Raw genomic sequence first — 24,792 nt, 5'->3', positions numbered from 1 at the left:
ATTAGCAAATGTGCCAGTGGTTTTTGTAAAATGTCTATTAAAAACAGATCCTTTCAAATATTTAAACCATCTAACAACAAATGATTTAAACTCGCATGATTATAAGCTGTAGCTATAATGTATTTACTTACATAAATTATCGTTCTTGAACCTATTGGGGGTGGAGGGGGAGCGGAGCTCACCCCCCAGGTGCAGTTGAGTGACCTGTGTTGTGGCTCTCTAGAGGGAAGGCACAAATTTTGCTGTCACCCAGCCCAATCCAGACGTGTATTGGGGCCAGGTTTCAGGCAAATAGAGCAGTAAGTGCAGAGAAATGTTCACTCTCTAAAAGTGGCATTTCTAAAATAGTAAAGATAAATCCAACCTCACCAGTAAGTAGGATTTTCAATAAATAAATAAAGCTACTCCTCTCCGATATGGAATTACCAAATAAAAAGTATAGGGGAATACACAGAGCTAACCTATGAGAGGGGTAGACCTCACAGTAGTGAAAAATGAAATAGACTGTTTGGTACTTACAGGACACGCGAACCACCAAAGTACATATCTTATTTTTTACTTACATAGCATCATGCACCTAGGACTACCTAGGGCCTACCTTAGGTGTAAATTATATGTAATAAAAGGGGAGTTTAAGGCTTGGCAAGTAGGCTGGGACTCCCCTGGGAGACCCCTGAGTCTATGCCCAGAACCATAACTCTGCCAGTCGAGTACTTACCTAAAAGCCGATAACTCACTTTTCTTCCATAGGCTAACATTGAGTGGTTTCACTTGGAAATTCTTCTAAGTGGTGTGGAGTTTTGGAACTTTAAAATATTCATCTAAAATCAGCCGAACAACGAATTCTGATTTACTCACCTGTTATCAGGAGAGACCTCAGTGCTGCATCTTGGAGCTCAGTACTGACTCTCAAATGTAATTTTAACCGTACTTACCAGTAACTCGAATTTCCTTCCATGGGATATCATTGCCTGCTTTTTGCTGAAAATTTTCTAAGTGTCGATTTTTGAAACTTACAAATATTGTTTAAAAATCGTACCAACTGTGAAAACGTAATTGTTTACCTGTTTTAGATAGATGTCCCAGTACTGAGCCTAGTAGCCCAGGACTGGATTACAAAAGTAACGAGAACGTACTTTACCCGTAACTTGAATTTTCTTCCATAGGAAACCATTGACTGTTTTTCTGTGAAATTTCTTCTAAGTGTCGATTTTGCAAACATGTAAATATTCCTTAAAAATCGCCTGTATAACTTAAACGCAGTTTCTCACCTGCTTACAGGTGGTACAGTAGTGCTGGATCTAGGATCCAACACTGACCTAGAAAAAGGAACCATAACCCCACTTACCTGCTAAGTGAATTTCCTTCCATAGGATAACATTGGTAATTTGATCAGCAAAAGTTTCTAAGTGTCAACTTGTAAAATAGCAAAATATTGCTTAAAAATCACAACAGTAACTAAAATGAATTTACTCACTTGTTTCCAAGAACTGTCCCAGGACTGAATCTAGGATCCAGTCCTGGATTTAGAAAAGTAATCCTGAAAGTAATTAATTGCATATAACTTAAAATTCCCATTGAGCTCAATGTATTATTGTGATTCAAATTGTGTTGCCTATTGCAATAAACTGTAACTATGACCTGCAAAAGTCAATTGCCTATTGCAAAGTATTTAACTAAAGCATCTCATTCTGAGAAAGTATATTTTGATACCTATTGTTGGTTCTAAAATAAAACAACAATATCTTTTGTATGCAAACCAATGGCCTAGAGTTCAGTTCTTGAGTGTGTGAGACCATTTGCTGACTGAGTGTGTACAACAAATGTTTTACACTGTACTCTGATACTGCCTTACTGCTCGGCAAGCTACCACTTTAGAGAGTAAGGTTATATCTAACTTTAGCCTCTGCCTAACCTCTGGGGACTGGGGACTCTGTGCACACTGTACCTATTTGGGAACAGTATATACAGAGCCACTTTCTCACAGTAGTGATAAAGTGATTAGAGTGCTAAGGCCAACATAAAGATACAGCAAAACGTGAGGTGAAAAGCAAAAAGGTTGCTGGTAGGCCACCTTAAGGATGCCAGGTCTACCAAAAACTGAACTAAGGATACCATGAGTAAAACATCAGGTTTCTCTACTGCATTTGGTGAGACAAGTGGGCCTTCTTTTATCTTCCATTCAAGCAATCTTTGACAGACCCCTTTATTATAGAGCTTTTCAAGGATTAAAGATAAGGCACTTACAAAGGAGTCCCAAATACTCAGAGATGGTTGACTTCTGTAATATGGGTCGTAGACTAAAAGCAGCGCAAAAACAGAGTGCAACAGGGTCCAAAAAACTTGAGTGCCACAAGGGAGTTTGAATGCAAGCGTATCCTTTTACAGATCCAGAGATATACTCATGCAATTTTTGTTTTTAGGACAGAACGTGCATGATGAAAAAAACATTGTTTTTAAAAAGCGCATTGCAGAATATCAGTACTTTGATGTGGGAAAACTTCAAAACTTTCAAACAAAATATTTGTAGGCAGCTTACAGCAAGTTGTTGTGGCCGAGTGGTTAAGGCGATGGACTCGAAATCCATTGGGGTATCCCCGCGCAGGTTCGAATCCTGCCAACAACGAAAATCTTTTTATTATCGGCTACAATTTCAGAAGTTAACCTTTAGTATTTCTTCCATTTCAGTTTTATAAATAGGTGGCTTATTTTTGTGTCACTATTGCCTCTCCACATATTTGTTATCGCTACCTCTTTCATGTCTTTGCTACACCTCATTCCTACTTTAGCACTGGTGTAAACGCTTCAAATTATTATACCGTTGCTCTCTCATTCATACCTGCGCATGCACTTGAAAGTTACTTTACCAATAAAAGACGCAAAGAGAGAAATAGAACAAAAGTGCTGGCTGGATTGGCAAACACACTTCATAAAACTGCATTTTCTTTTTTATTCTCCCCCGTGTTACATGCTTAACCTCCCCATGTGTAATTTCTCTTAACCTCCTGTCCCAGGAAGAGAATTTCATCTACAGGCTCTTTCTGTGTTTTTTTCCCTAGTCTGTCTTTCCCATTTCTTAGCTGTGTACCTGTTCCTTTACGCGCTCTATTTAAACGCCATCAATCTCATTTGAGCTCCTTGCTCCCGCTTCTGTTTTCTCCACCTCTCATACTGCCAGTTCTCTCTTTCTCTGTGGTTGGTGGCTACTTTCCTGAGCTTCCGAAGCCACGTGGTTCCTGCCTCTTGTTGTCAGACTTGAATTGGAAAAGGAACCATATTAACAAGCCTTTACCACTCACACACGGCGGAAGTTTATACTTTAATTCAGTGAGCTAAGAAAAGCGTGTTGTGGGTCCCCTACGAGCCATGGTGCTTGCTTCATCATGATTTGGCACCAGTCATTAGCCGCAGCTCTGCTAATGAGCCACTGAGGTCAGTTTCAATATTTACTCAAAAACATAACCATGCAGCCCACCCCTCAACTGTGTATTTATCTTGCTTTTCTGCTGTTCGTGTGATTAGCTGGGAGGAGCTCACGGCGACATCCTCCCTATAAAAGTGTAGATGGATCACTCTCTAACTCTTTCTTGCTTCACATACAAATGGCTTGAAAGATGCAGGGAAGATGCAGGTCTAATAGACAGAATAGAAGGTCTGTGCCAGGTGGGTTTCTCTGCATTGGTGTCCCATCACAGGTCCGCAAGTGTAATGTGTGAACTTTGACTCCTGGCATTTCACAAGCAGGCGGCCAGGAAACGGTTTCAGCCTATCAACCACTGAGAAGACGCAGCCTCTGAATGAGGAATGAGGAAGCAATGAATATATCCAGCCTATCACAGGAATAGCCCTGAGTGTTCCGAATTATAAATTCTCCATGTCACTGTATGTCGTTGAGCCCAAGTAGCTCGCCGTGATCGTATAGTGGTTAGTACTCTGCGTTGTGGCCGCAGCAACCTCGGTTTGAATCCGAGTTACGGCATTGTGGTTGGCAATGTCACGGCAGTTGGGTGTTAATTTTACAGAATTAGCAAATGTGCCAGTGGTTTTTGTAAAATGTCTATTAAAAACAGATCCTTTCAAATATTTAAACCATCTAACAACAAATGATTTAAACTCGCATGATTATAAGCTATAGCTATAATGTATTTACTTACATAAATTATCGTTCTTGAACCTATTGGGGGTGGAGGGGGAGCGGAGCTCACCCCCCAGGTGCAGTTGAGTGACCTGTGTTGTGGCTCTCTAGAGGGAAGGCACAAATTTTGCTGTCACCCAGCCCAATCCAGACGTGTATTGGGGCCAGGTTTCAGGCAAATAGAGCAGTAAGTGCAGAGAAATGTTCGCTCTCTAAAAGTGGCATTTCTAAAATAGTAAAGTTAAATCCAACCTCACCAGTAAGTAGGATTTTCAATAAATAAATAAAGCTACTCCTCTCCGATATGGAATTACCAAATAAAAAGTATAGGGGAATACACAGAGCTAACCTATGAGAGGGGTAGACCTCACAGTAGTGAAAAATGAAATAGACTGTTTGGTACTTACAGGACACGCGAACCACCAAAGTACATATCTTATTTTTTACTTACATAGCATCATGCACCTAGGACTACCTAGGGCCTACCTTAGGTGTAAATTATATGTAATAAAAGGGGAGTTTAAGGCTTGGCAAGTAGGCTGGGACTCCCCTGGGAGACCCCTGAGTCTATGCCCAGAACCATAACTCTGCCAGTCGAGTACTTACCTAAAAGCCGATAACTCACTTTTCTTCCATAGGCTAACATTGAGTGGTTTCACTTGGAAATTCTTCTAAGTGGTGTGGAGTTTTGGAACTTTAAAATATTCATCTAAAATCAGCCGAACAACGAATTCTGATTTACTCACCTGTTATCAGGAGAGACCTCAGTGCTGCATCTTGGAGCTCAGTACTGACCCTGAAATGTAATTTTAACCGTACTTACTAGTAACTCGAATTTCCTTCCATGGGATATCATTGCCTGCTTTTTGCTGAAAATTTTCTAAGTGTCGATTTTTGAAACTTACAAATATTCTTTAAAAATCGTACCAACTGTGAAAACGTAATTGTTTACCTGTTTTAGATAGATGTCCCAGTACTGAGCCTAGGAGCCCAGCACTGGATTACAAAAGTAACGAGAACGTACTTTACCCGTAACTTGAATTTTCTTCCATAGGAAACCATTGACTGTTTTTCTGTGAAATTTCTTCTAAGTGTCGATTTTGCAAACATGTAAATATTCCTTAAAAATCGCCTGTATAACTTAAACGCAGTTTCTCACCTGCTTACAGGTGGTACAGTAGTGCTGGATCTAGGATCCAACACTGACCTAGAAAAAGGAACCATAACCCCACTTACCTGCTAAGTGAATTTCCTTCCATAGGATAACATTGGTAATTTGATCAGCAAAAGTTTCTAAGTGTCAACTTGTAAAATAGCAAAATATTGCTTAAAAATCACAACAGTAACTAAAATGAATTTACTCACTTGTTTCCAAGAACTGTCCCAGGACTGAATCTAGGATCCAGTCCTGGATTTAGAAAAGTAATCCTGAAAGTAATTAATTGCATATAACTTAAAATTCCCATTGAGCTCAATGTATTATTGTGATTCAAATTGTGTTGCCTATTGCAATAAACTGTAACTATGACCTGCAAAAGTCAATTGCCTATTGCAAAGTATTTAACTAAAGCATCTCATTCTGAGAAAGTATATTTTGATACCTATTGTTGGTTCTAAAATAAAACAACAATATCTTTTGTATGCAAACCAATGGCCTAGAGTTCAGTTCTTGAGTGTGTGAGACCATTTGCTGACTGAGTGTGTACAACAAATGTTTTACACTGTACTCTGATACTGCCTTACTGCTCGGCAAGCTACCACTTTAGAGAGTAAGGTTATATCTAACTTTAGCCTCTGCCTAACCTCTGGGGACTGGGGACTCTGTGCACACTGTACCTATTTGGGAACAGTATATACAGAGCCACTTTCTCACAGTAGTGATAAAGTGATTAGAGTGCTAAGGCCAACATAAAGATACAGCAAAACGTGAGGTGAAAAGCAAAAAGGTTGCTGGTAGGCCACCTTAAGGATGCCAGGTCTACCAAAAACTGAACTAAGGATAACATGAGTAAAACATCAGGTTTCTCTACTGCATTTGGTGAGACAAGTGGGCCTTCTTTTATCTTCCATTCAAGCAATCTTTGACAGACCCCTTTATTATAGAGCTTTTCAAGGATTAAAGATAAGGCACTTACAAAGGAGTCCCAAATACTCAGAGATGGTTGACTTCTGTAATATGGGTCGTAGACTAAAAGCAGCGCAAAAACAGAGTGCAACAGGGTCCAAAAAACTTGAGTGCCACAAGGGAGTTTGAATGCAAGCGTATCCTTTTACAGATCCAGAGATATACTCATGCAATTTTTGTTTTTAGGACAGAACGTGCATGATGAAAAAAACATTGTTTTTAAAAAGCGCATTGCAGAATATCAGTACTTTGATGTGGGAAAACTTCAAAACTTTCAAACAAAATATTTGTAGGCAGCTTACAGCAAGTTGTTGTGGCCGAGTGGTTAAGGCGATGGACTCGAAATCCATTGGGGTATCCCCGCGCAGGTTCGAATCCTGCCAACAACGAAAATCTTTTTATTATCGGCTACAATTTCAGAAGTTAACATTTAGTATTTCTTCCATTTCAGTTTTATAAATAGGTGGCTTATTTTTGTGTCACTATTGCCTCTCCACATATTTGTTATCGCTACCTCTTTCATGTCTTTGCTACACCTCATTCCTACTTTAGCACTGGTGTAAACGCTTCAAATTATTATACCGTTGCTCTCTCATTCATACCTGCGCATGCACTTGAAAGTTACTTTACCAATAAAAGACGCAAAGAGAGAAATAGAACAAAAGTGCTGGCTGGATTGGCAAACACACTTCATAAAACTGCATTTTCTTTTTTATTCTCCCCAGTGTTACATGCTTAACCTCCCCATGTGTAATTTCTCTTAACCTCCTGTCCCAGGAAGAGAATTTCATCTACAGGCTCTTTCTGTGTTTTTTTCCCTAGTCTGTCTTTCCCATTTCTTAGCTGTGTACCTGTTCCTTTACGCGCTCTATTTAAACGCCATCAATCTCATTTGAGCTCCTTGCTCCCGCTTCTGTTTTCTCCACCTCTCATACTGCCAGTTCTCTCTTTCTCTGTGGTTGGTGGCTACTTTCCTGAGCTTCCGAAGCCACGTGGTTCCTGCCTCTTGTTGTCAGACTTGAATTGGAAAAGGAACCATATTAACAAGCCTTTACCACTCACACACGGCGGAAGTTTATACTTTAATTCAGTGAGCTAAGAAAAGCGTGTTGTTTGTCCCCTACGAGCCATGGTGCTTGCTTCATCATGATTTGGCACCAGTCATTAGCCGCAGCTCTGCTAATGAGCCACTGAGGTCAGTTTCAATATTTACTCAAAAACATAACCATGCAGCCCACCCCTCAACTGTGTATTTATCTTGCTTTTCTGCTGTTCGTGTGATTAGCTGGGAGGAGCTCACGGCGACATCCTCCCTATAAAAGTGTAGATGGATCACTCTCTAACTCTTTCTTGCTTCACATACAAATGGCTTGAAAGATGCAGGGAAGATGCAGGTCTAATAGACAGAATAGAAGGTCTGTGCCAGGTGGGTTTCTCTGCATTGGTGTCCCATCACAGGTCCGCAAGTGTAATGTGTGAACTTTGACTCCTGGCATTTCACAAGCAGGCGGCCAGGAAACGGTTTCAGCCTATCAACCACTGAGGAGACGCAGCCTCTGAATGAGGAATGAGGAAGCAATGAATATATCCAGCCTATCACAGGAATAGCCCTGAGTGTTCCGAATTATAAATTCTCCATGTCACTGTATGTCGTTGAGCCCAAGTAGCTCGCCGTGATCGTATAGTGGTTAGTACTCTGCGTTGTGGCCGCAGCAACCTCGGTTTGAATCCGAGTTACGGCATTGTGGTTGGCAATGTCACGGCAGTTGGGTGTTAATTTTACAGAATTAGCAAATGTGCCAGTGGTTTTTGTAAAATGTCTATTAAAAACAGATCCTTTCAAATATTTAAACCATCTAACAACAAATGATTTAAACTCGCATGATTATAAGCTATAGCTATAATGTATTTACTTACATAAATTATCGTTCTTGAACCTATTGGGGGTGGAGGGGGAGCGGAGCTCACCCCCCAGGTGCAGTTGAGTGACCTGTGTTGTGGCTCTCTAGAGGGAAGGCACAAATTTTGCTGTCACCCAGCCCAATCCAGACGTGTATTGGGGCCAGGTTTCAGGCAAATAGAGCAGTAAGTGCAGAGAAATGTTCGCTCTCTAAAAGTGGCATTTCTAAAATAGTAAAGTTAAATCCAACCTCACCAGTAAGTAGGATTTTCAATAAATAAATAAAGCTACTCCTCTCCGATATGGAATTACCAAATAAAAAGTATAGGGGAATACACAGAGCTAACCTATGAGAGGGGTAGACCTCACAGTAGTGAAAAATGAAATAGACTGTTTGGTACTTACAGGACACGCGAACCACCAAAGTACATATCTTATTTTTTACTTACATAGCATCATGCACCTAGGACTACCTAGGGCCTACCTTAGGTGTAAATTATATGTAATAAAAGGGGAGTTTAAGGCTTGGCAAGTAGGCTGGGACTCCCCTGGGAGACCCCTGAGTCTATGCCCAGAACCATAACTCTGCCAGTCGAGTACTTACCTAAAAGCCGATAACTCACTTTTCTTCCATAGGCTAACATTGAGTGGTTTCACTTGGAAATTCTTCTAAGTGGTGTGGAGTTTTGGAACTTTAAAATATTCATCTAAAATCAGCCGAACAACGAATTCTGATTTACTCACCTGTTATCAGGAGAGACCTCAGTGCTGCATCTTGGAGCTCAGTACTGACCCTGAAATGTAATTTTAACCGTACTTACTAGTAACTCGAATTTCCTTCCATGGGATATCATTGCCTGCTTTTTGCTGAAAATTTTCTAAGTGTCGATTTTTGAAACTTACAAATATTCTTTAAAAATCGTACCAACTGTGAAAACGTAATTGTTTACCTGTTTTAGATAGATGTCCCAGTACTGAGCCTAGGAGCCCAGCACTGGATTACAAAAGTAACGAGAACGTACTTTACCCGTAACTTGAATTTTCTTCCATAGGAAACCATTGACTGTTTTTCTGTGAAATTTCTTCTAAGTGTCGATTTTGCAAACATGTAAATATTCCTTAAAAATCGCCTGTATAACTTAAACGCAGTTTCTCAACTGCTTACAGGTGGTACAGTAGTGCTGGATCTAGGATCCAACACTGACCTAGAAAAAGTAACCATAACCCCACTTACCTGCTAAGTGAATTTCCTTCCATAGGATAACATTGGTAATTTGATCAGCAAAAGTTTCGAAGTGTCAACTTTTAAAATAGCAAAATATTGCTTAAAAATCACAACAGTAACTAAAACGAATTTACTCACTTGTTTCCAAGAACTGTCCCAGGACTGAATCTAGGATCCAGTCCTGGATTTAGAAAAGTAATCCTGAAAGTAATTAATTGCATATAACTTAAAATTCCCATTGAGCTCAATGTATTATTGTGATTCAAATTGTGTTGCCTATTGCAATAAACTGTAACGATGACCTGCAAAAGTCAATTGCCTATTGCAAAGTATTTAACTAAAGCATCTCATTCTGAGAAAGTATATTTTGATACCTATTGTTGGTTCTAAAATAAAACAACAATATCTTTTGTATGCAAACCAATGGCCTAGAGTTCAGTTCTTGAGTGTGTGAGACCATTTGCTGACTGAGTGTGTACAACAAATGTTTTACACTGTACTCTGATACTGCCTTACTGCTCGGCAAGCTACCACTTTAGAGAGTAAGGTTATATCTAACTTTAGCCTCTGCCTAACCTCTGGGGACTGGGGACTCTGTGCACACTTTACCTATTTGGGAACAGTATATACAGAGCCACTTTCTCACAGTAGTGATAAAGTGATTAGAGTGCTAAGGCCAACATAAAGATACAGCAAAACGTGAGGTGAAAAGCAAATAGGTTGCTGGTAGGCCACCTTAAGGATGCCAGGTCTACCAAAAACTGAACTAAGGATAACATGAGTAAAACATCAGGTTTCTCTACTGCATTTGGTGAGACAAGTGGGCCTTCTTTTATCTTCCATTCAAGCAATCTTTGACAGACCCCTTTATTATAGAGCTTTTCAAGGATTAAAGATAAGGCACTTACAAAGGAGTCCCAAATACTCAGAGATGGTTGACTTCTGTAATATGGGTCGTAGACTAAAAGCAGCGCAAAAACAGAGTGCAACAGGGTCCAAAAAACTTGAGTGCCACAAGGGAGTTTGAATGCAAGCGTATCATTTTACAGATCCAGAGATATACTCATGCAATTTTTGTTTTTAGGACAGAACGTGCATGATGAAAAAAACATTGTTTTTAAAAAGCGCATTGCAGAATATCAGTACTTTGATGTGGGAAAACTTCAAAACTTTCAAACAAAATATTTGTAGGCAGCTTACAGCAAGTTGTTGTGGCCGAGTGGTTAAGGAGATGAACTCGAAATCCATTAGGGTATCCCCGCGCAGGTTCGAATCCTGCCAACAACGAAAATCTTTTTATTATCGGCTACAATTTCAGAAGTTAACCTTTAGTATTTCTTCCATTTCAGTTTTATAAATAGGTGGCTTATTTTTGTGTCACTATTGCCTCTCCACATATTTGTTATCGCTACCTCTTTCATGTCTTTGCTACACCTCATTCCTACTTTAGCACTGGTGTAAACGCTTCAAATTATTATACCGTTGCTCTCTCATTCATACCTGCGCATGCACTTGAAAGTTACTTTACCAATAAAAGACGCAAAGAGAGAAATAGAACAAAAGTGCTGGCTGGATTGGCAAACACACTTCATAAAACTGCATTTTCTTTTTTATTCTCCCCCGTGTTACATGCTTAACCTCCCCATGTGTAATTTCTCTTAACCTCCTGTCCCAGGAAGAGAATTTCATCTACAGGCTCTTTCTGTGTTTTTTTCCCTAGTCTGTCTTTCCCATTTCTTAGCTGTGTAACTGTTCCTTTACGCGCTCTATTTAAACGCCATCAATCTCATTTGAGCTCCTTACTCCCGCTTCTGTTTTCTCCACCTCTCATACTGCCAGTTCTCTCTTTCTCTGTGGTTGGTGGCTACTTTCCTGAGCTTCCGAAGCCACGTGGTTCCTGCCTCTTGTTGTCAGACTTGAATTGGAAAAGGAACCATATTAACAAGCCTTTACCACTCACACACGGCGGAAGTTTACACTTTAATTCAGTGAGCTAAGAAAAGCGTGTTGTGGGTCCCCTACGAGCCATGGTGCTTGCTTCATCATGATTTGGCACCAGTCATTAGCCGCAGCTCTGCTAATGAGCCACTGAGGTCAGTTTCAATATTTACTCAAAAACATAACCATGCAGCCCACCCCTCAACTGTGTATTTATCTTGCTTTTCTGCTGTTCGTGTGATTAGCTGGGAGGAGCTCACGGCGACATCCTCCCTATAAAAGTGTAGATGGATCACTCTCTAACTCTTTCTTGCTTCACATACAAATGGCTTGAAAGATGCAGGGAAGATGCATGTCTAATAGACAGAATAGAAGGTCTGTGCCAGGTGGGTTTCTCTGCATTGGTGTCCCATCACAGGTCCGCAAGTGTAATGTGTGATCTTTGACTCCTGGCATTTCACAAGCAGGCGGCCAGGAAACGGTTTCAGCCTATCAACCACTGAGGAGACGCAGCCTCTGAATGAGGAATGAGGAAGCAATGAATACATCCAGCCTATCACAGGAACAGCCCTGAGTGTTCCGAATTATAAATTCTCCATGTCACTGTATGTCGTTGAGCCCAAGTAGCTCGCCGTGATCGTATAGTGGTTAGTACTCTGCGTTGTGGCCGCAGCAACCTCGGTTCGAATCCGAGTCACGGCATTGTGGTTGGCAATGTCACGGCAGTTGGGTGTTAATTTTACAGAATTAGCAAATGTACCAGTTGTTTTTGTAAAATGTCTATTAAAAACAGATCCTTTTAAATATTTAAACCATCTAACAACAAATGATTTAAACTCGCATGATTATAAGCTGTAGCTATAATGTATTTACTTACATAAATTATCGTTCTTGAACCTATTGGGGGTGGAGGGGGAGCGGAGCTCACCCCCCAGGTGCAGTTGAGTGACCTGTGTTGTGGCTCTCTAGAGGGAAGGCACACATTTTGCTGTCACCCAGCCCAATCCAGACGTGTATTGGGGCCAGGTTTCAGGCAAATAGAGCAGTAAGTGCAGAGAAATGTTCACTCTCTAAAAGTGGCATTTCTAAAATAGTAAAGTTAAATCCAACCTCACCAGTAAGTAGGATTTTCAATAAATAAATAAAGCTACTCCTCTCCGATATGGAATTACCAAATAAAAAGCATAGGGGAATACACAGAGCTAACCTATGAGAGGGGTAGACCTCACAGTAGTGAAAAATGAAATAGACTGTTTGGTACTTACAGGACACGCGAACCACCAAAGTACATATCTTATTTTTTACTTACATAGCATCATGCACCTAGGACTACCTAGGGCCTACCTTAGGTGTAAATTATATGTAATAAAAGGGGAGTTTAAGGCTTGGCAAGTAGGCTGGGACTCCCCTGGGAGACCCCTGAGTCTATGCCCAGAACCATAACTCTGCCAGTCGAGTACTTACCTAAAAGCCGATAACTCACTTTTCTTCCATAGGCTAACATTGAGTGGTTTCACTTGGAAATTCTTCTAAGTGGTGTGGAGTTTTGGAACTTTAAAATATTCATCTAAAATCAGCCGAACAACGAATTCTGATTTACTCACCTGTTATCAGGAGAGACCTCAGTGCTGCATCTTGGAGCTCAGTACTGACCCTGAAATGTAATTTTAACCGTACTTACCAGTAACTCGAATTTCCTTCCATGGGATATCATTGCCTGCTTTTTGCTGAAAATTTTCCAAGTGTCGATTTTTGAAACTTACAAATATTCTTTAAAAATCGTACCAACTGTGAAAACGTAATTGTTTACCTGTTTTAGATAGATGTCCCAGTACTGAGCCTAGGAGCCCAGCACTGGATTACAAAAGTAACGAGAACGTACTTTACCCGTAACTTGAATTTTCTTCCATAGGAAACCATTGACTGTTTTTCTGTGAAATTTCTTCTAAGTGTCGATTTTGCAAACATGTAAATATTCCTTAAAAATCGCCTGTATAACTTAAACGCAGTTTCTCAACTGCTTACAGGTGGTACAGTAGTGCTGGATCTAGGATCCAACACTGACCTAGAAAAAGTAACCATAACCCCACTTACCTGCTAAGTGAATTTCCTTCCATAGGATAACATTGGTAATTTGATCAGCAAAAGTTTCGAAGTGTCAACTTTTAAAATAGCAAAATATGTCTTAAAAATCACAACAGTAACTAAAACGAATTTACTCACTTGTTTCCAAGAACTGTCCCAGGACTGAATCTAGGATCCAGTCCTGGATTTAGAAAAGTAATCCTGAAAGTAATTAATTGCATATAACTTAAAATTCCCATTGAGCTCAATGTATTATTGTGATTCAAATTGTGTTGCCTATTGCAATAAACTGTAACGATGACCTGCAAAAGTCAATTGCCTATTGCAAAGTATTTAACTAAAGCATCTCATTCTGAGAAAGTATATTTTGATACCTATTGTTGGTTCTAAAATAAAACAACAATATCTTTTGTATGCAAACCAATGGCCTAGAGTTCAGTTCTTGAGTGTGTGAGACCATTTGCTGACTGAGTGTGTACAACAAATGTTTTACACTGTACTCTGATACTGCCTTACTGCTCGGCAAGCTACCACTTTAGAGAGTAAGGTTATATCTAACTTTAGCCTCTGCCTAACCTCTGGGGACTGGGGACTCTGTGCACACTGTACCTATTTGGGAACAGTATATACAGAGCCACTTTCTCACAGTAGTGATAAAGTGATTAGAGTGCTAAGGGCAACATAAAGATACAGCAAAACGTGAGGTGAAAAGCAAAAAGGTTGCTGGTAGGCCACCTTAAGGATGCCAGGTCTACCAAAAACTGAACTAAGGATAACATGAGTAAAACATCAGGTTTCTCTACTGCATTTGGTGAGACAAGTGGGCCTTCTTTTATCTTCCATTCAAGCAATCTTTGACAGACCCCTTTATTATAGAGCTTTTCAAGGATTAAAGATAAGGCACTTACAAAGGAGTCCCAAATACTCAGAGATGGTTGACTTCTGTAATATGGGTCGTAGACTAAAAGCAGCGCAAAAACAGAGTGCAACAGGGTCCAAAAAACTTGAGTGCCACAAGGGAGTTTGAATGCAAGCGTATCCTTTTACAGATCCAGAGATATACTCATGCAATTTTTGTTTTTAGGACAGAACGTGCATGATGAAAAAAACATTGTTTTTAAAAAGCGCATTGCAGAATATCAGTACTTTGATGTGGGAAAACTTCAAAACTTTCAAACAAATATTTGTAGGCAGCTTACAGCAAGTTGTTGTGGCTGAGTGGTTAAGGCGATGGACTTGAAATCCATTGGGGTATCCCCGCGCAGGTTCGAATCCTGCCAACAACGAGAATCTTTTTATTATCGGCTACAATTTCAGAAGTTAACCTTTAGTATTTCTTCCATTTCAGTTTTATAAATAGGTGGCTTATTTTTGTGTCACTATTGCCTCTCCACATATTTGTTATCGCTACCTCTTTCATGTCTTTGCTACACCTCATTCCTACTTTAGCACTGGTGTAAACGCTTCAAATTATTATACCGTTGCTCTCTCATTCATACCTGCGCATGCACTTGAAAGTTACTTTACCAATAAAAGACGCAAAGAGAGAAATAGAACAAAAGTGCTGGCTGGATTGGCAAACACACTTCATAAAACTGCATTTTCTTTTTTATTCTCCCCCGTGTTACATGCTTAACCTCCCCATGTGTAATTTCTCTTAACCTGCTGTCCCAGGAAGAGAATTTCATCTACAGGCCCTTTCTGTGTTTTTTTCCCTAGTCTGTCTTTCCCATTTCTTAGCTGTGTAACTGTTCCTTTACGCGCTCTATTTAAACGCCATCAATCTCATTTGAGCTCCTTGCTCCCGCTTCTGTTTTCTCCACCTCTCATACTGCCAGTTCTCTCTTTCTCTGTGGTTGGTGGCTACTTTCCTGAGCTTCCGAAGCCACGTGGTTCCTGCCTCTTGTTGTCAGACTTGAATTGGAAAAGGAACCATATTAACAAGCCTTTACCACTCACACACGGCGGAAGTTTATACTTTAATTCAGTGAGCTAAGAAAAGCGTGTTGTGGGTCCCCTACGAGCCATGGTGCTTGCTTCATCATGATTTGGCACCAGTCATTAGCCGCAGCTCTGCTAATGAGCCACTGAGGTCAGTTTCAATATTTACTCAAAAACATAACCATGCAGCCCACCCCTCAACTGTGTATTTATCTTGCTTTTCTGCTGTTCGTGTGATTAGCTGGGAGGAGCTCACGGCGACATCCTCCCTATAAAAGTGTAGATGGATCACTCTCTAACTCTTTCTTGCTTCACATACAAATGGCTTGAAAGATGCAGGGAAGATGCAGGTCTAATAGACAGAATAGAAGGTCTGTGCCAGGTGGGTTTCTCTGCATTGGTGTCCCATCACAGGTCCGCAAGTGTAATGTGTGAACTTTGACTCCTGGCATTTCACAAGCAGGCGGCCAGGAAACGGTTTCAGCCTATCAACCACTGAGGAGACGCAGCCTCTGAATGAGGAAGCAATGAATATATCCAGCCTATCACAGGAATAGCCCTGAGTGTTCCGAATTATAAATTCTCCATGTCACTGTATGTCGTTGAGCCCAAGTAGCTCGCCGTGATCGTATAGTGGTTAGTACTCTGCGTTGTGGCCGCAGCAACCTCGGTTTGAATCCGAGTTACGGCATTGTGGTTGGCAATGTCACGGCAGTTGGGTGTTAATTTTACAGAATTAGCAAATGTGCCAGTGGTTTTTGTAAAATGTCTATTAAAAACAGATCCTTTCAAATATTTAAACCTTCTAACAACAAATGATTTAAACTCGCATGATTATAAGCTGTAGCTATAATGTATTTACTTACATAAATTATCGTTCTTGAACCTATTGGGGGTGGAGGGGGAGCGGAGCTCACCCCCCAGGTGCAGTTGAGTGACCTGTGTTGTGGCTCTCTAGAGGGAAGGCACAAATTTTGCTGTCACCCAGCCCAATCCAGACGTGTATTGGGGCCAGGTTTCAGGCAAATAGAGCAGTAAGTGCAGAGAAATGTTCACTCTCTAAAAGTGGCATTTCTAAAATAGTAAAGTTAAATCCAACCTCACCAGTAAGTAGGATTTTCAATAAATAAATAAAGCTACTCCTCTCCGATATGGAATTACCAAATAAAAAGTATAGGGGAATACACAGAGCTAACCTATGAGAGGGGTAGACCTCACAGTAGTGAAAAATGAAATAGACTGTTTGGTACTTACAGGACACGCGAACCACCAAAGTACATATCTTATTTTTTACTTACATAGCATCATGCACCTAGGACTACCTAGGGCCTACCTTAGGTGTAAATTATATGTAATAAAAGGGGAGTTTAAGGCTTGGCAAGTAGGCTGGGACTCCCCTGGGAGACCCCTGAGTCTATGCCCAGAACCATAACTCTGCCAGTCGAGTACTTACCTAAAAGCCGATAACTCACTTTTCTTCCATAGGCTAACATTGAGTGGTTTCACTTGGAAATTCTTCTAAGTGGTGTGGAGTTTTGGAACTTTAAAATATTCATCTAAAATCAGCCGAACAACGAATTCTGATTTACTCACCTGTTATCAGGAGAGACCTCAGTGCTGCATCTTGGAGCTCAGTACTGACCCTGAAATGTAATTTTAACCGTACTTACCAGTAACTCGAATTTCCTTCCATGGGATATCATTGCCTGCTTTTTGCTGAAAATTTTCCAAGTGTCGATTTTTGAAACTTACAAATATTCTTTAAAAATCGTACCAACTGTGAAAACGTAATTGTTTACCTGTTTTAGATAGATGTCCCAGTACTGAGCCTAGGAGCCCAGCACTGGATTACAAAAGTAACGAGAACGTACTTTACCCGTAACTTGAATTTTCTTCCATAGGAAACCATTGACTGTTTTTCTGTGAAATTTCTTCTAAGTGTCGATTTTGCAAACATGTAAATATTCCTTAAAAATCGCCTGTATAACTTAAACGCAGTTTCTCAACTGCTTACAGGTGGTACAGTAGTGCTGGATCTAGGATCCAACACTGACCTAGAAAAAGTAACCATAACCCCACTTACCTGCTAAGTGAATTTCCTTCCATAGGATAACATTGGTAATTTGATCAGCAAAAGTTTCGAAGTGTCAACTTTTAAAATAGCAAAATATTGCTTAAAAATCACAACAGTAACTAAAACGAATTTACTCACTTGTTTCCAAGAACTGTCCCAGGACTGAATCTAGGATCCAGTCCTGGATTTAGAAAAGTAATCCTGAAAGTAATTAATTGCATATAACTTAAAATTCCCATTGAGCTCAATGTATTATTGTGATTCAAATTGTGTTGCCTATTGCAATAAACTGTAACGATGACCTGCAAAAGTCAATTGCCTATTGCAAAGTATTTAACTAAAGCATCTCATTCTGAGAAAGTATATTTTGATACCTATTGTTGGTTCTAAAATAAAACAACAATATCTTTTGTATGCAAACCAATGGCCTAGAGTTCAGTTCTTGAGTGTGTGAGACCATTTGCTGACTGAGTGTGTACAACAAATGTTTTACACTGTACTCTGATACTGCCTTACTGCTCGGCAAGCTACCACTTTAGAGAGTAAGGTTATATCTAACTTTAGCCTCTGCCTAACCTCTGGGGACTGGGGACTCTGTGCACACTGTACCTATTTGGGAACAGTATATACAGAGCCACTTTCTCACAGTAGTGATAAAGTGATTAGAGTGCTAAGGGCAACATAAAGATACAGCAAAACGTGAGGTGAAAAGCAAAAAGGTTGCTGGTAGGCCACCTTAAGGATGCCAGGTCTACCAAAAACTGAACTAAGGATAACATGAGTAAAACATCAGGTTTCTCTACTGCATTTGGTGAGACAAGTGGGCCTTCTTTTATCTTCCATTCAAGCAATCTTTGACAGACCCCTTTATTATAGAGCTTTTCAAGGATTAAAGATAAGGCACTTACAAAGGAGTCCCAAATACTCAGAGATGGTTGACTTCTGTAATATGGGTCGTAGACTAAAAGCAGCGCAAAAACAGAGTGCAACAGGGTCCAAAAAACTTGAGTGCCACAAGGGAGTTTGAATGCAAGCGTATCCTTTTACAGATCCAGAGATATACTCATGCAATTTTTGTTTTTAGGACAGAACGTGCATGATGAAAAAAACATTGTTTTTAAAAAGCGCATTGCAGAATATCAGTACTTTGATGTGGGAAAACTTCAAAACTTTCAAACAAAATATTTGTAGGCAGCTTACAGCAAGTTGTTGTGGCTGAGTGGTTAAGGCGATGGACTTGAAATCCATTGGGGTATCCCCGCGCAGGTTCGAATCCTGCCAACAACGAGAATCTTTTTATTATCGGCTACAATTTCAGAAGTTAACCTTTAGTATTTCTTCCATTTCAGTTTTATAAATAGGTGGCTTATTTTTGTGTCACTATTGCCTCTCCACATATTTGTTATCGCTACCTCTTTCATGTCTTTGCTACACCTCATTCCTACTTTAGCACTGGTGTAAACGCTTCAAATTATTATACGGTTGCTCTCTCATTCATACCTGCGCATGCACTTGAAAGTTACTTTACCAATAAAAGACGCAAAGAGAGAAATAGAACAAAAGTGCTGGCTGGATTGGCAAACACACTTCATAAAACTGCATTTTCTTTTTTATTCTCCCCCGTGTTACATGCTTAACCTCCCCATGTGTAATTTCTCTTAACCTGCTGTCCCAGGAAGAGAATTTCATCTACAGGCCCTTTCTGTGTTTTTTTCCCTAGTCTGTCTTTCCCATTTCTTAGCTGTGTAACTGTTCCTTTACGCGCTCTATTTAAACGCCATCAATCTCATTTGAGCTCCTTGCTCCCGCTTCTGTTTTCTCCACCTCTCATACTGCCAGTTCTCTCTTTCTCTGTGGTTGGTGGCTACTTTCCTGAGCTTCCGAAGCCACGTGGTTCCTGCCTCTTGTTGTCAGACTTGAATTGGAAAAGGAACCATATTAACAAGCCTTTACCACTCACACACGGCGGAAGTTTATACTTTAATTCAGTGAGCTAAGAAAAGCGTGTTGTGGGTCCCCTACGAGCCATGGTGCTTGCTTCATCATGATTTGGCACCAGTCATTAGCCGCAGCTCTGCTAATGAGCCACTGAGGTCAGTTTCAATATTTACTCAAAAACATAACCATGCAGCCCACCCCTCAACTGTGTATTTATCTTGCTTTTCTGCTGTTCGTGTGATTAGCTGGGAGGAGCTCACGGCGACATCCTCCCTATAAAAGTGTAGATGGATCACTCTCTAACTCTTTCTTGCTTCACATACAAATGGCTTGAAAGATGCAGGGAAGATGCAGGTCTAATAGACAGAATAGAAGGTCTGTGCCAGGTGGGTTTCTCTGCATTGGTGTCCCATCACAGGTCCGCAAGTGTAATGTGTGAACTTTGACTCCTGGCATTTCACAAGCAGGCGGCCAGGAAACGGTTTCAGCCTATCAACCACTGAGGAGACGCAGCCTCTGAATGAGGAAGCAATGAATATATCCAGCCTATCACAGGAATAGCCCTGAGTGTTCCGAATTATAAATTCTCCATGTCACTGTATGTCGTTGAGCCCAAGTAGCTCGCCGTGATCGTATAGTGGTTAGTACTCTGCGTTGTGGCCGCAGCAACCTCGGTTTGAATCCGAGTTACGGCATTGTGGTTGGCAATGTCACGGCAGTTGGGTGTTAATTTTACAGAATTAGCAAATGTGCCAGTGGTTTTTGTAAAATGTCTATTAAAAACAGATCCTTTCAAATATTTAAACCTTCTAACAACAAATGATTTAAACTCGCATGATTATAAGCTGTAGCTATAATGTATTTACTTACATAAATTATCGTTCTTGAACCTATTGGGGGTGGAGGGGGAGCGGAGCTCACCCCCCAGGTGCAGTTGAGTGACCTGTGTTGTGGCTCTCTAGAGGGAAGGCACAAATTTTGCTGTCACCCAGCCCAATCCAGACGTGTATTGGGGCCAGGTTTCAGGCAAATAGAGCAGTAAGTGCAGAGAAATGTTCACTCTCTAAAAGTGGCATTTCTAAAATAGTAAAGTTAAATCCAACCTCACCAGTAAGTAGGATTTTCAATAAATAAATAAAGCTACTCCTCTCCGATATGGAATTACCAAATAAAAAGTATAGGGGAATACACAGAGCTAACCTATGAGAGGGGTAGACCTCACAGTAGTGAAAAATGAAATAGACTGTTTGGTACTTACAGGACACGCGAACCACCAAAGTACATATCTTATTTTTTACTTACATAGCATCATGCACCTAGGACTACCTAGGGCCTACCTTAGGTGTAAATTATATGTAATAAAAGGGGAGTTTAAGGCTTGGCAAGTAGGCTGGGACTCCCCTGGGAGACCCCTGAGTCTATGCCCAGAACCATAACTCTGCCAGTCGAGTACTTACCTAAAAGCCGATAACTCACTTTTCTTCCATAGGCTAACATTGAGTGGTTTCACTTGGAAATTCTTCTAAGTGGTGTGGAGTTTTGGAACTTTAAAATATTCATCTAAAATCAGCCGAACAACGAATTCTGATTTACTCACCTGTTATCAGGAGAGACCTCAGTGCTGCATCTTGGAGCTCAGTACTGACTCTCAAATGTAATTTTAACCGTACTTACCAGTAACTCGAATTTCCTTCCATGGGATATCATTGCCTGCTTTTTGCTGAAAATTTTCTAAGTGTCGATTTTTGAAACTTACAAATATTGTTTAAAAATCGTACCAACTGTGAAAACGTAATTGTTTACCTGTTTTAGATAGATGTCCCAGTACTGAGCCTAGGAGCCCAGCACTGGATTACAAAAGTAACGAGAACGTACTTTACCCGTAACTTGAATTTTCTTCCATAGGAAACCATTGACTGTTTTTCTGTGAAATTTCTTCTAAGTGTCGATTTTGCAAACATGTAAATATTCCTTAAAAATCGCCTGTATAACTTAAACGCAGTTTCTCACCTGCTTACAGGTGGTACAGTAGTGCTGGATCTAGGATCCAACACTGACCTAGAAAAAGGAACCATAACCCCACTTACCTGCTAAGTGAATTTCCTTCCATAGGATAACATTGGTAATTTGATCAGCAAAAGTTTCTAAGTGTCAACTTGTAAAATAGCAAAATATTGCTTAAAAATCACAACAGTAACTAAAATGAATTTACTCACTTGTTTCCAAGAACTGTCCCAGGACTGAATCTAGGATCCAGTCCTGGATTTAGAAAAGTAATCCTGAAAGTAATTAATTGCATATAACTTAAAATTCCCATTGAGCTCAATGTATTATTGTGATTCAAATTGTGTTGCCTATTGCAATAAACTGTAACTATGACCTGCAAAAGTCAATTGCCTATTGCAAAGTATTTAACTAAAGCATCTCATTCTGAGAAAGTATATTTTGATACCTATTGTTGGTTCTAAAATAAAACAACAATATCTTTTGTATGCAAACCAATGGCCTAGAGTTCAGTTCTTGAGTGTGTGAGACCATTTGCTGACTGAGTGTGTACAACAAATGTTTTACACTGTACTCTGATACTGCCTTACTGCTCGGCAAGCTACCACTTTAGAGAGTAAGGTTATATCTAACTTTAGCCTCTGCCTAACCTCTGGGGACTGGGGACTCTGTGCACACTGTACCTATTTGGGAACAGTATATACAGAGCCACTTTCTCACAGTAGTGATAAAGTGATTAGAGTGCTAAGGCCAACATAAAGATACAGCAAAACGTGAGGTGAAAAGCAAAAAGGTTGCTGGTAGGCCACCTTAAGGATGCCAGGTCTACCAAAAACTGAACTAAGGATAACATGAGTAAAACATCAGGTTTCTCTACTGCATTTGGTGAGACAAGTGGGCCTTCTTTTATCTTCCATTCAAGCAATCTTTGACAGACCCCTTTATTATAGAGCTTTTCAAGGATTAAAGATAAGGCACTTACAAAGGAGTCCCAAATACTCAGAGATGGTTGACTTCTGTAATATGGGTCGTAGACTAAAAGCAGCGCAAAAACAGAGTGCAACAGGGTCCAAAAAACTTGAGTGCCACAAGGGAGTTTGAATGCAAGCGTATCCTTTTACAGATCCAGAGATATACTCATGCAATTTTTGTTTTTAGGACAGAACGTGCATGATGAAAAAAACATTGTTTTTAAAAAGCGCATTGCAGAATATCAGTACTTTGATGTGGGAAAACTTCAAAACTTTCAAACAAAATATTTGTAGGCAGCTTACAGCAAGTTGTTGTGGCCGAGTGGTTAAGGCGATGGACTCGAAATCCATTGGGGTATCCCCGCGCAGGTTCGAATCCTGCCAACAACGAAAATCTTTTTATTATCGGCTACAATTTCAGAAGTTAACATTTAGTATTTCTTCCATTTCAGTTTTATAAATAGGTGGCTTATTTTTGTGTCACTATTGCCTCTCCACATATTTGTTATCGCTACCTCTTTCATGTCTTTGCTACACCTCATTCCTACTTTAGCACTGGTGTAAACGCTTCAAATTATTATACCGTTGCTCTCTCATTCATACCTGCGCATGCACTTGAAAGTTACTTTACCAATAAAAGACGCAAAGAGAGAAATAGAACAAAAGTGCTGGCTGGATTGGCAAACACACTTCATAAAACTGCATTTTCTTTTTTATTCTCCCCAGTGTTACATGCTTAACCTCCCCATGTGTAATTTCTCTTAACCTCCTGTCCCAGGAAGAGAATTTCATCTACAGGCTCTTTCTGTGTTTTTTTCCCTAGTCTGTCTTTCCCATTTCTTAGCTGTGTACCTGTTCCTTTACGCGCTCTATTTAAACGCCATCAATCTCACTTGAGCTCCTTGCTCCCGCTTCTGTTTTCTCCACCTCTCATACTGCCAGTTCTCTCTTTCTCTGTGGTTGGTGGCTACTTTCCTGAGCTTCCGAAGCCACGTGGTTCCTGCCTCTTGTTGTCAGACTTGAATTGGAAAAGGAACCATATTAACAAGCCTTTACCACTCACACACGGCGGAAGTTTATACTTTAATTCAGTGAGCTAAGAAAAGCGTGTTGTTTGTCCCCTACGAGCCATGGTGCTTGCTTCATCATGATTTGGCACCAGTCATTAGCCGCAGCTCTGCTAATGAGCCACTGAGGTCAGTTTCAATATTTACTCAAAAACATAACCATGCAGCCCACCCCTCAACTGTGTATTTATCTTGCTTTTCTGCTGTTCGTGTGATTAGCTGGGAGGAGCTCACGGCGACATCCTCCCTATAAAAGTGTAGATGGATCACTCTCTAACTCTTTCTTGCTTCACATACAAATGGCTTGAAAGATGCAGGGAAGATGCAGGTCTAATAGACAGAATAGAAGGTCTGTGCCAGGTGGGTTTCTCTGCATTGGTGTCCCATCACAGGTCCGCAAGTGTAATGTGTGAACTTTGACTCCTGGCATTTCACAAGCAGGCGGCCAGGAAACGGTTTCAGCCTATCAACCACTGAGGAGACGCAGCCTCTGAATGAGGAATGAGGAAGCAATGAATATATCCAGCCTATCACAGGAATAGCCCTGAGTGTTCCGAATTATAAATTCTCCATGTCACTGTATGTCGTTGAGCCCAAGTAGCTCGCCGTGATCGTATAGTGGTTAGTACTCTGCGTTGTGGCCGCAGCAACCTCGGTTTGAATCCGAGTTACGGCATTGTGGTTGGCAATGTCACGGCAGTTGGGTGTTAATTTTACAGAATTAGCAAATGTGCCAGTGGTTTTTGTAAAATGTCTATTAAAAACAGATCCTTTCAAATATTTAAACCATCTAACAACAAATGATTTAAACTCGCATGATTATAAGCTATAGCTATAATGTATTTACTTACATAAATTATCGTTCTTGAACCTATTGGGGGTGGAGGGGGAGCGGAGCTCACCCCCCAGGTGCAGTTGAGTGACCTGTGTTGTGGCTCTCTAGAGGGAAGGCACAAATTTTGCTGTCACCCAGCCCAATCCAGACGTGTATTGGGGCCAGGTTTCAGGCAAATAGAGCAGTAAGTGCAGAGAAATGTTCGCTCTCTAAAAGTGGCATTTCTAAAATAGTAAAGTTAAATCCAACCTCACCAGTAAGTAGGATTTTCAATAAATAAATAAAGCTACTCCTCTCCGATATGGAATTACCAAATAAAAAGTATAGGGGAATACACAGAGCTAACCTATGAGAGGGGTAGACCTCACAGTAGTGAAAAATGAAATAGACTGTTTGGTACTTACAGGACACGCGAACCACCAAAGTACATATCTTATTTTTTACTTACATAGCATCATGCACCTAGGACTACCTAGGGCCTACCTTAGGTGTAAATTATATGTAATAAAAGGGGAGTTTAAGGCTTGGCAAGTAGGCTGGGACTCCCCTGGGAG

The 24,792-nt window shown here is 40.5% G+C and overlaps 7 non-coding genes across 7 annotated transcripts; all 7 read left to right on the top strand.

Moving 5' to 3' along the window:
* Window positions 1-2,544: 2,544 nt before the first annotated feature.
* On the top strand, window positions 2,545-2,626 carry TRNAS-CGA (transfer RNA serine (anticodon CGA)). The gene has a single exon. It is a non-coding gene; the product is annotated as a tRNA-Ser (tRNA).
* A 3,941-nt stretch (window positions 2,627-6,567) lies between these two features.
* On the top strand, window positions 6,568-6,649 carry TRNAS-CGA (transfer RNA serine (anticodon CGA)). Its single transcript has one exon. It is a non-coding gene; the product is annotated as a tRNA-Ser (tRNA).
* A 3,941-nt stretch (window positions 6,650-10,590) lies between these two features.
* On the top strand, window positions 10,591-10,672 carry TRNAS-CGA (transfer RNA serine (anticodon CGA)). Its single transcript has one exon. It is a non-coding gene; the product is annotated as a tRNA-Ser (tRNA).
* A 1,281-nt stretch (window positions 10,673-11,953) lies between these two features.
* Window positions 11,954-12,025, top strand: TRNAH-GUG (transfer RNA histidin (anticodon GUG)). Its single transcript has one exon. It is a non-coding gene; the product is annotated as a tRNA-His (tRNA).
* A 2,587-nt stretch (window positions 12,026-14,612) lies between these two features.
* Window positions 14,613-14,694, top strand: TRNAS-UGA (transfer RNA serine (anticodon UGA)). Its single transcript has one exon. It is a non-coding gene; the product is annotated as a tRNA-Ser (tRNA).
* Window positions 14,695-18,628: 3,934 nt separating this feature from the next.
* Window positions 18,629-18,710, top strand: TRNAS-UGA (transfer RNA serine (anticodon UGA)). Its single transcript has one exon. It is a non-coding gene; the product is annotated as a tRNA-Ser (tRNA).
* A 3,934-nt stretch (window positions 18,711-22,644) lies between these two features.
* TRNAS-CGA (transfer RNA serine (anticodon CGA)) lies at window positions 22,645-22,726 on the top strand. Its single transcript has one exon. It is a non-coding gene; the product is annotated as a tRNA-Ser (tRNA).
* Window positions 22,727-24,792: the final 2,066 nt, after the last annotated feature.

This window comes from Triturus cristatus, chromosome 12, assembly GCF_964204655.1.
Source record: "Triturus cristatus chromosome 12, aTriCri1.1, whole genome shotgun sequence".
In the NCBI taxonomy this organism is placed as follows: Eukaryota; Metazoa; Chordata; class Amphibia; order Caudata; family Salamandridae; genus Triturus; species Triturus cristatus.
This window is presented reverse-complemented; position numbering and strand designations above follow the sequence as displayed.